This window comes from Alligator sinensis, unplaced genomic scaffold (genome assembly GCF_000455745.1).
Source record: "Alligator sinensis unplaced genomic scaffold, ASM45574v1 scaffold649_1, whole genome shotgun sequence".
NCBI lineage: Eukaryota > Metazoa > Chordata > Crocodylia > Alligatoridae > Alligator > Alligator sinensis.
Window position 1 is genome coordinate 1,516,187 of NW_005842127.1, and position 10,706 is coordinate 1,526,892.

The 10,706-nt window shown below is 42.8% G+C and overlaps 1 long non-coding RNA gene across 1 annotated transcript in view; it reads right to left on the reverse strand.

Moving 5' to 3' along the window:
• LOC102388446 overlaps positions 1–10,706 on the reverse strand; it is a 59,392-nt gene that overhangs the window by 8,988 nt on the left and 39,698 nt on the right. The window lies entirely within an intron of this gene.

The window sequence follows — 10,706 nt, forward strand, 5'->3', positions numbered from 1 at the left end:
TCGGCAGAAGAAGCCTGCTGAAACCCAGCGCACATATCTGGGGGGCCTGCGCCCCCCAGGGAAGAGCTGGGGGAATGATCAGAGAGCTGGGGGATGTTCACACACAGATCCAGGGGCCGTGCCCCCCAGGAAGAGCTGGAGGAACTGATCAGAGAACCGGAAAATCAAACCAGGAGCTCCAGCTGACACATGGAGCCATCCCAGCTCCGGGACATTGCGCGACACGCAGCCTACTATGGCACACAGATCTGAGGACCCGCACCCCCCAGGAGGGCTGCGAGGCTGTGCCAGACTCCTCCCAGGGGGAGCAGGCCCCCAGATCTACATGCAGGATATTAGCAAGTTATATTAGTTTTGTTTTGAACAGTTTGAGGCACAGTTTCACAAAAGTCCCTGCACCCGTCTCCTGGAAACTGAGGGCATGAAGCCTGCCAAGAAGGGGCTACCATCCCAGCAATTTTCATCCAAATCAGGCATGCAATGACAAAGTTATAGACATTTTTGTGATTCCCCATTATAGCCTATGGGCGAAACGGCAAAACAGTTTCGATGAAACAAAACAGAACAGTGTTTCAAAGCAGCAAAACAAAGCACTGTTCCTTCAAAATGGCAAAATAGAAATTGTAATGAAGTGGCACTGTTACACACAGCCCTAGTTCCCAGCCCTGGGTCTAATACATGGTCCCTGCTGCCCTGCACCTCCATGCCTCCTGCTCAGCTGCAGGACACACACCACAGGGAAGCTCCAGGCCACACTTCCACTGTGATTACAGCTCCCAGGGGAAATCACAGGCCTGCACACACTCCTTCCAGGAGCACTGCCACAGATGACCCCAAGCTGGGGAGGCTGGGAGGTGGCCCTGGAGCCAGAGACAGCTACCCCTGCCCCTCTCCCCAAACTCAGCCCTGCCTCCTGTGCACCCTGCCAACCTAGGGCTGCCCCTACCAGCACAGAGCTACCCCCAGTGCTCCATGGTACTCCAGGGCTGGCACCTGAGTGAGCCTGGAGCTGCCCCTGGCAGCTGCAAGAGAGCAGAGCAGGGCAGAAACAACCCTGGACTAGGCTGCTCTCATTGGGTAAAAATCTGCACCCAATACAGGCACATGTGTAGACACATTTCTGGACAAAGTTTAATGAACCTTAATTTACTGCACAGTAAATTCAGGTGCATTTATTGCACATGTAGGTAAGCCTGTTGTGGTCTTTCTTTGCTCCTATCGTCCTTGTTCCTATGTCCCCCCATAGTCTTGCCACTATTTCCCCTGCCATGCCATTTTGCTCCATGCTCTGGCCATTGCATTACTGCCTTTCCTCCCCAGACATCCACTTATTTCCTGTCCATACAAACATTTGCTCCTGTCAGCCAAATCTCATTTTACACCTCTTCACTCCTCTTCCTCCCAAACTCCTGTTTGTTTGTTTGGGGGGGTTGTTTTTGGTTTTTTTACATACTCCTCACTATTCTTCCCTCTATAACAGTGGTGCTCAACCTCTACAGCCCCGTCATCTGGTCTGTGTGACTCACCACAGATCCAAAAATTTAGCAGTGGGGGAGTGGTAGCAGTGGTAATTTGTTCACAGATCCACAGTAAGTAATGCTGCCAGTGCTTCCCTGCCACCAAATTTATGAACCTGTGGAAAGCCCTGTGGTCTGTATGACATACCCTATGGAGTTACCCCATGGTCAAGCCAGAAGGCAGGGTCACACCAGCATGCTGGATTGCATTCACAGACCAACCCTATGCTTATAGGATATAGACCAACACCAGCTTTGAGATATTCATCTGGCCTATGAAGCCAAAGAGGTTCAGACCATTGCCCTATAACAATCAACCCACTTCCTCCCTTTCTTGCTTGCTGTCTGGATAGCAACAAGGATACCACTGAAAGCACAAGAGGGACACCTTCTAGGTCATAAATCTATTTCTCAGAGCTACGACAATCCTCATCATCTGGGAGGATCAATCACAGAGAAACACCCACTCAGCCCTCTGCAATACCATCATGATAGCCATATAAGTACCACAGTAAACACTTCACAAAAGTATACTAACCTCCTTACATACACTATGGTCATATAGCTAAGCAAAGTATGAGAAAGTCTTTGTACTGCTGCACACTTACATGAAATGTCCAGAAAAAATAAGTAAAAGCTTATGCAAAATCATTGTTTGCAAGCAGTCCCTACCCCTATAGTAAAAGAACAAGCACCCCAATTCTGAATCCCTGAGTAGTGGCAGCATTTTAAAGAAGTCTACCATCTTCCTCCTACACATCCGTAATTCTCTCACAAAAAGTTGTGCATAACAACATGCAGATGCCATCCAAAGCAGATATTTCTCATTGACCTCCAGCATCAACTTTAGGTTCTTCCATCTACTTTTCAGTCTCATGCAAGCACATTACACTGCCATTCTGCCCCTGAGCAGATGACAGTTAAGCAGTTTCTGTCACCTGCACCATATCCAGGAAAGGACTTTGTCAGCCATGGCATGGTGACGCAGTGAGCTGGATCTCCCAGAATGCCTGGCACAATGGCAAACATCAAAGTCCGGGGAGATCATGGGAGCAAAATTATCAATTTGTCATTGCAACTTTTCAGGCCAATCTACCAAATAATGTTCATAAACCTTAATGAGATCAGCTAGAGAAAGAAATACAGCATCAGACAGAAGCATACACTTCTGCTAAGCGACTCTGAGGCCGGAATACGTGATGGGAAAAGGGACAAGGAATGGGTTCCTAGCTCCCCATCAGTGGCCACAATGTAAAACTACTAGCAATCATCTATGCATAGGGCGTGTCTACACATCACCCTATGGCAACATAACGACACATTACATTGCCATATGGCACACTATAGCAACATAGTGATCATGTGCATCTACACATGATCGCCAGCTATGTCGCTGTAGTGGCACACTCCCTAGGTATAGTGCACTGCTATAGCAACGTAGTGGCAAAAATCTACCCTTGCGCCACACACACAGCATAATAACCATCTGTACCGAGCCAACTCTTACTTTGCACCTTTTTTTTTTACCCTGTAAATCCTTTCCCCCCCACCTCCCCTGCAGCTGTATCCCCTACAATGCACAGGGTAAAAAAAGGAAGTAAAGTAAGATTTTATATAAACCTAAAGGAAACACTAAAGCACAGCACCATAGCAATGTCGCCATACGGCAACGTATAGACACACCCATAGTGGATCTTCTGAGACAGGGGATCGCATTTTTGATGGCAGGTCAACTATCAGGGCTACAGCTAAAAAATGGCTTTGTTTCTGACCAGTTGCAGAGGGAAGGGATGGTGAGAAGTTTTTGATGGTGACAAGAACAGAAGTTAACTGCCAGGTAAGTTTTCTGCTGCAGCAGCTCTCTGACAGGCTCTGCAGATATTTCTATGATAGGAGCATTTGAAAGCCTGGAGCTCTGCTGTCACTGCAGTCCCACCAGCAAGTGCTAGGTGGTCAAGCCAAAAGCAGTTCACCAAAGCAAAATCACAATGGAGAAAAATAAAGGAGATTTATCTGTACAATTTCAGGTTCCCTTATCACCCTGATACTGAAGTCATTGCAGAACTTTGAATGTGCTTGCAGCAGCTTATTATATTCATCAGCGTGAAGACTGCAGCACCTGCTAATGTTTCCTCCATGGTGCCAGACTCTATTTTGGAAATGATGCTGGCTTGTAAAAGAGATGGATGATGGAAAGAAATAAAAGCAATTATAAGGATTATTTAGTTTGACTGTCCCCAAGCCACAGAATTCCTTCTTTATCCTACTGGTATCCTATAATGCACGGGGTAAAAAAAAACAACCCAGAATGCATACAGATGGGTGATGGAGCAATACAGCATGGGATGTCTAAGGAAAATGCAGTGCCCTTATTCCAAAACTATTTCTGTGGTGCATGGCCACAGTGATACACAGTAAAAATAGCTTATTTGTGGTATCCTGGTGCAGGGTAGCTGTACTGCTCACACAACAACGGATGTCCAATAGTTAACACAGATGCACAAAACCTTCAGTAAATTTCTTGTGCCTTTATTTTCCTCATGCAGCCTACAAGTGTTTTTCATTGAAGTGAAGTTACTCCTATCCTACTGGGAGTGAACTGAGCCCAGGCAGCATGGAGTTTGCTCTGGCTCTGTGTTACAGCAATTCTTTCATCTAAAGTCATGTGCTGTTACTTTCTGATTTATGTTCAATATATTAAATTTTTTACAAACAAAAGACCCACTGAGCTGGATCTATCTTTCTCTTCAGTTGTTTGGTATCAGGCACACAGCCCACATTATTTGAGCGTCAAAATATTAAAAAAAGGAGGCAGCCTTTTGGATTCAACTGAAGAAGTTCTACAGTTTCCTTCCCATGATCTAATTTGTTTGCTTTTTTTAATTAGGGTAATAAAGTTTATATTGCCTTTAATCACAGCATACTCACTATGTAATTACTCCGTAAATACATGCATAAGAATTGCTTGTATGTGCGGAGGTGGAAGAGCGAGAGGGTGGATGTAATTACGTATATAGGGAAACGTAATGATTAATTATCTGGAGTACATAATCTTACCAAGAGGTTTGATACAGTGCAAGCACAACTGTCTCTTCTGTGTGTTAATTATTTGCAGCAGGGCTTGATCCAGCTGTTCTTACCCAGGAAAAATCCCATGTAAATCTATCTGAAGGAAATGCCACAAACTGAAATCAAGGGGAGTTTTGCCTGAATCATGATAAGCCCCAGTCCAGATACCATGTCTCAGATTCTGATCTCACTTACTTCATAATAAATCCTGAATAGCTCTCTTGGCTATACTGGACTTACAACAGTAAGCCGTCTCAGAATCTAGCCAGTAAGTATGAAAAAGGTATAGTCACAGACATTATTATCCTCTGCTACCATTGGAAGGTCATCATAGATGAGAGAAAGAAAGGAACCCTTAAATAAAGATTTGTGTGTCAGGGCCAACCACTGAAAGAGCATGGGATCAGATTTTCAAACCTTCCAGTTTCAATAAGCCTGGCACCCAACACATAATATGGGGCATACTGCCACCTCTTCCCCCAAAAGGTGCTATAGATTAGAGGGGCGGGCAATTATTTTAGGTAGAAAGTCGCTTACTGAGTTTTGGCAAGCCATCATGGGCCGCATGACAGACAGCCCAGGGCAGATAAATATTAATTTTCTAAATGTTTTAGGGGCCCCACTGGCCTGGCGGGCCGCATCCAGTCCCCGGGCTGCATTTTGCCCGTCCCTGGATTAGAAAGTGCAATTGTAAAAGAAATTCCAACCAACTTGACTTAGCAATGAATTCAGCAACAGCCAATGAGAGTTGCCACCATGTAAATTAAACGGTCCTCATTCATTCTCTCATGCCCCATTGATATGCTACACTGACTAACACAGGCAGCATAATCTGTTCTCTCCTTTTTATGTAGGTCACACCTGAATTCTTAAGGATGATCAAAGGGATAAGGATAAACATGGAAACTAGCTGGGAATTGTTTGGAAGGGTGAGAGTGGAGGAAAGATTTTTTTAATTTTTTTTAATATAAGATTCTACCCAAATTCTAGCTCCTAGATGGCAAGGAGCATTGATAATATTTGATGTTGTGTAACTGTGTGCAGGCACACACTTCTCTATGGAGATCTTTCTTTAACAACCAAAGTTTTTCTGTTTGTGTGTCCAAGAAAAATAGCCTTGATTCCCAGGTAACCTATGAGAAGAACCACAACTTAACAAATTGTGACAAGAACAGAGGAATGAATTTCATTTCCCTTTCCCATCACAATCTTCCCTTGATTCCTCATTTTCATGACCGATTGTAACAACCACTAGACTTGGCATGTGGATGTATAGCCCCAACCATGATAAGGAGAATAGGAAATGGGTCCCAACTGAGCTCATTCTTCTTACCGATTTCAAATGCATAACTGGAGACATACCAAATGCTCTGGAGCCCCCTAAATGACTATTGTCATAGTGGTCCCTCTGCTCTTCTTTCTACTATACTGCACAAACCTACTGACCCTTCCCTCCGCAGCTGGAACTGTCTCTACTCAGGACAAATGATCAGCTACACAATACTGTCTGTTCATTTCCCTTACATTTGTTCTTAAATATTTTGTTCTTTTAGTTATTAGGCCTTTAAGGTCATTTTAGAAATGACCTGAAAAAAGTAAAAGATGCATTTAAAAGAACACCCCTTAGGATGACTGCAGTGGTAGGGATTGGGCATAACGTATGAGAACACCTCACTTTTTTCCATACTCATCTCCTTGTTCAGTTGAAGGGCTTTATCTGTCTAAACTTTTGCTCTTCCCTTTGTGTTACAACAAAGCCTTGTTCCATATCACTTCTCTTTAATACAGCGTGCTCATATTGACATTATTTGCACACAACAAATACAGCCCTGGCCAGAGCACCAGAGTGGCACCACTTGCATAGCTTTAAAAAATGCCCCTGATGAGATATCAGCCCCTTCCTCCCAAATTCTGCAAAAGTCTAGTATATCACAGCAGAAGAAAGCAAGTGTAAAAATAACAAAATCCGAGTATGACTTTTCTAAATATGGCTGGATTTCAGCAAGTGTTTAAATTAAAGATAGCTTTAGGTGCTTTGTGGCATTGGGGCTAAAGTTGAAAAATCAGGATGAAACAAATCAATTGTGTTCCATGCACCTCTACCCCAAGCCTCCCATCCATATGAGGCTGTTATTATTTGCCTTGTTTAACTATATGCAGTACACATTTTACAGAAGTTTGTCTCATTTGATTATAAATAACAAAATGGGATAATTATGTTAATCCATTTTTCTCTTTCAAACATTCCAGGATGAAGCTGCTTTTGGATGGTGTGCATCATTATATGTTCTAACACTTGCATGTTTAAATGTTCTGATATTCACCAGCCTGAGACAGAAAATTGCCCCTCTCCCTTTCTTTTTTCTTTCTTTCTTTCTTTCTTAGTGACTGGAGCCTTAGTGTGTTATCAAGACACTATCTTACAAGGCACACACTGTTTCCACAGAAGGTTGCTTCAAAATGTTTTATATATCTGCGTCACAGCCTTGGTTATGTCTGCCGAAGGTACATTAATCCTTATATATTTTTTAAATTGTGTACAAACAGGAACATCTCACATCTATGCCAAGCCGCACTGCAGTATAGCTCTACCTTTATCACTTGTTATATCTCTTGTACTAGAAAATAGACAGTATTTTATAGTCTAGTGGGTTTTTTTGCGATTCTCTGATGCATACTCCTTGTGTTATGTCTAATGTCTCTTTTTAAATGTTTCCTCTCTCTCAACAATACTTCACAGCAAGTCAATAAAAGTAACAGTGAGATGCATCAATTGCTATTAAATATTTGAGAATGGTGGTTCCCCCTTTTTCTTGCAGATGTTAAAAAACTCATTTGTCTTAATGATATCTCCAGGATTCAAAGTGATCTTAATCAATAGGTGAAATCTAATTTATCTGTCCTAACTCCTGTCTGGACAAATTATCTCAATTGCAGTAAATTCATTTCCTAAATTACAGTATTATTAGATGCAAATGAGTTCAAGAAAGTTGAGTGCATTGGACAGAAGACAAAACACTTGGGTTTTAATCCTCATTAATTGCTGTAACCTGGAGCACAGCATCTAACCTCTTTGTAACTCAGTTACCCCATCTGTAAAATACAGGCATTTGCATATTCATCTTTCATAGAATTATAGAAAAAAGGGCTTGAAGGGATATTAACAGGTTGTCTAATCCACAGCTTCTGCTCCAGGTAGGATAATCCCTATACATTATACAACCAGCACACATTTTCGTTCACTCACACACAGTGCATGTCTGCCACTCAAACCTACTAGCAGTCTAGACAAAACTGCTAACTAATTTAAGTTTAAAATAAAAAGGTAAACTGCTCTAAATTAATCTGCATCATCACAGAACCTCACAAGAGAGGCGAGAGACTCTTTAACAACCAAAAACCTACCCACCCAGAGGAATTTTTCATCTGTTGACTCCTCTGTAAAATCCTAAGAAATACAAATTTTCATTTCTACCCAGGAAAACTATTACAATCTTTTCACCAACACCTGATGAAGGGTATCTGTGCCCAAAAGTTTGCAATTAAAGACATTTTTATCATCTCTACTATGAGTCCAGCTTGCTTTTTCCTCTAGACCAATATGGCTACAACATGGATACCCAAGTTAAAAGAGACTGAAAACAATGCAACTATTCATATGCATCACATTAACCACGTGCTTCAGTAGCTGACCAGACTGCAGCCAAGCTTACCAACCTCATCCAAAATGCTCTCACCCACGTACAGCACATGATTTTCAGAAGGATAGCAAATCAGTCAAATACAATCCATTTTTTACTTCAACAGTCGAAGACACTTCAGCATGCGGGCTGTCTTTTGCTATATTTCAGGTCTCTAGCCCCAGCAGTAACAGCTGCAGAACTTTTCCAAAATAAAGATGACAGAGTTGTTTATAGTAGGTAATATATATTTTCCCTTATTATCCTTGCCCTCAAAAATGGCAGAAGCCACTATTACCCAGACTTAAAAAAATATTACCTGGAGGCAGAGACTGAATTTAAAATTTTTAGTTCTAACAATGAAAGTTTTGGGATGTTGTAAATGAATGAAAATAGACTGTTAGAATGGAAACCGGTAAGCAGTATTTACGAAAGCAGTCACTTCACCCCACTCCAAACCTAAGGCAGTAGCTAAAAACAACACTGAGGTTCCAATAAACTTAACTAACACCCTTATTTTACTGGATTATCAAGTTTCCTCGTCTCCCTCAGTAAAAGCACAGATGGCTAATTCTGTTTCAGCTGATACTGTGTACGGAATCAATCATTCTTCCAGGGGGGTTTGGTCTGGTTTTTTGCCAAAGAACATGAAGTTAGTGAAGTTCAATGTCCAAATATTAATAACTGAAACCTTAGTGAAAGCTCATTTAATTAGGAATCATTAGGCATTTTAAATAATTGAGAGGAAATTGTTTGGCTTTGATAAAACTCTCACAGGCAGAGGCCATAGTATTACTTCAGTTGTTTTAATGTAGTCATGAAAACAGATTCTTTGCGTCTTCCAAGACCCAGTCTTTGCTTGATGCTTCTTTCCTAAAGTACAGTATCTTATTGATTCATTTCAGAACATGTATTAATGACTGTAACCAGAATACAAGGAGTTTTATTACATTATCAATGGTATACATTAATGTGATTAGTGATAAACGAATTCAATTAGAAGTTCAATAAGCACAATGGACATCCAGCGTGCTGTATAAATAAATTGTTGATGATGATAAAGCTGCTGGATTTATAATGGCCTCTTATGTACCCTCCCTGTTATAGGGAACCATCCAATGAATTGCATTGCCTGCAGAAGCCAAAAACAGCAGAAATTTGTTAGTGTGGCTTCATTAGGAACATGCTGCCAGGAAAGGCCTGTGGACTCAGACCTGGAACCAATGGATAGAGCTTTTGTGCCAATAGTATATAATCTTCTGACAATTTGCAAGGCTCCATCCAGCTCGTGGGAGATCCTTGTAGGGTCTGGATGCTTGCCCTCTACCCTCCTCTGTAAAAGGGGCTAACCTTATTTCCCTCACACAAGATGTGTCTACACAAAATGCTAACTGCACAGTAGCCTAATAACACTGCATAACAGCACATCACAGCATCAACAGTGCTAATACACTACTACACAGTATTATTAGGCTACTGCTCAGTAGTGTCACTAAAAAGGTGTTTGCCAGTGCTGTGCAGTAACTCTGGTTACTGCGCATTTATTTAGTACTTCATTATACAAGTACTAAATTAATGTGCAGTGTTTGCTGCATATTTAGTGAACATGTAGACATGCCCATAGGGGAGAAGTTTGCCAATAAATACTTGCAGACTTCCTTTATTAGCTCCCATCAGCGGGTGCTCCTACAGGAGGTGACATTGATCAGGTCCTGGCTATTCTGTTAGCTACTAAATACAATAGCCATGTCCATGTAGGTGTAGTAAAATGTTGGCAACCAAAGCAAACAAAGGGCATCCATTTCCACCTGTGCCAAGTTAGTGTGAAACACTGTCATTCTGATGTGGCTGTGCTTTTCACTTGCTGAAATGCATCTCACAACATGGGCCCTGGAGGCGCAGGTGAGGGAGCTCTGGGAGGAGGTTAGCAGGCTGAGGGGTATCAGGGAGGCGGAGGATGAAATTGACAGTTATTTCCTTTCCCTGCAGGACCAGGCACCCAAGGAAGAAGCACCCCGGGAGGTGCCCTCCACAGTAGAGTGGCAGACGGTCACATCCAGGACCAGGGCTGCTCGCAGCAAACCAGTACCAGTTCCTCCAGTCCAACTGGAGAACAGGTATGAGGCCCTGGCGATGCTGCAGGAGATGGAAGGAGAGGAGGAAACCTCTGGGCAGGAAGCAACGCCACATTCTCCATGCTCCAAACAGGTCAAGGGAACCAAGCAGACCCAGAAGAGGAGGCGTCGCATGATCGTCATAGGCGACTCCATCCTCAGAGGTACGGAGGGACCCATTTGTCGCCAGGACCCCTCAACACGAGAGGTTTACTGCCTGCCCGGAGCAAAGATTCGGGACGTGACGGGAATGATCCAGGCCATGATTCAGCCCACTGATTACTACCCCATGGTCCTAGTCCATGTGGGTACTAATGATGCGGCCA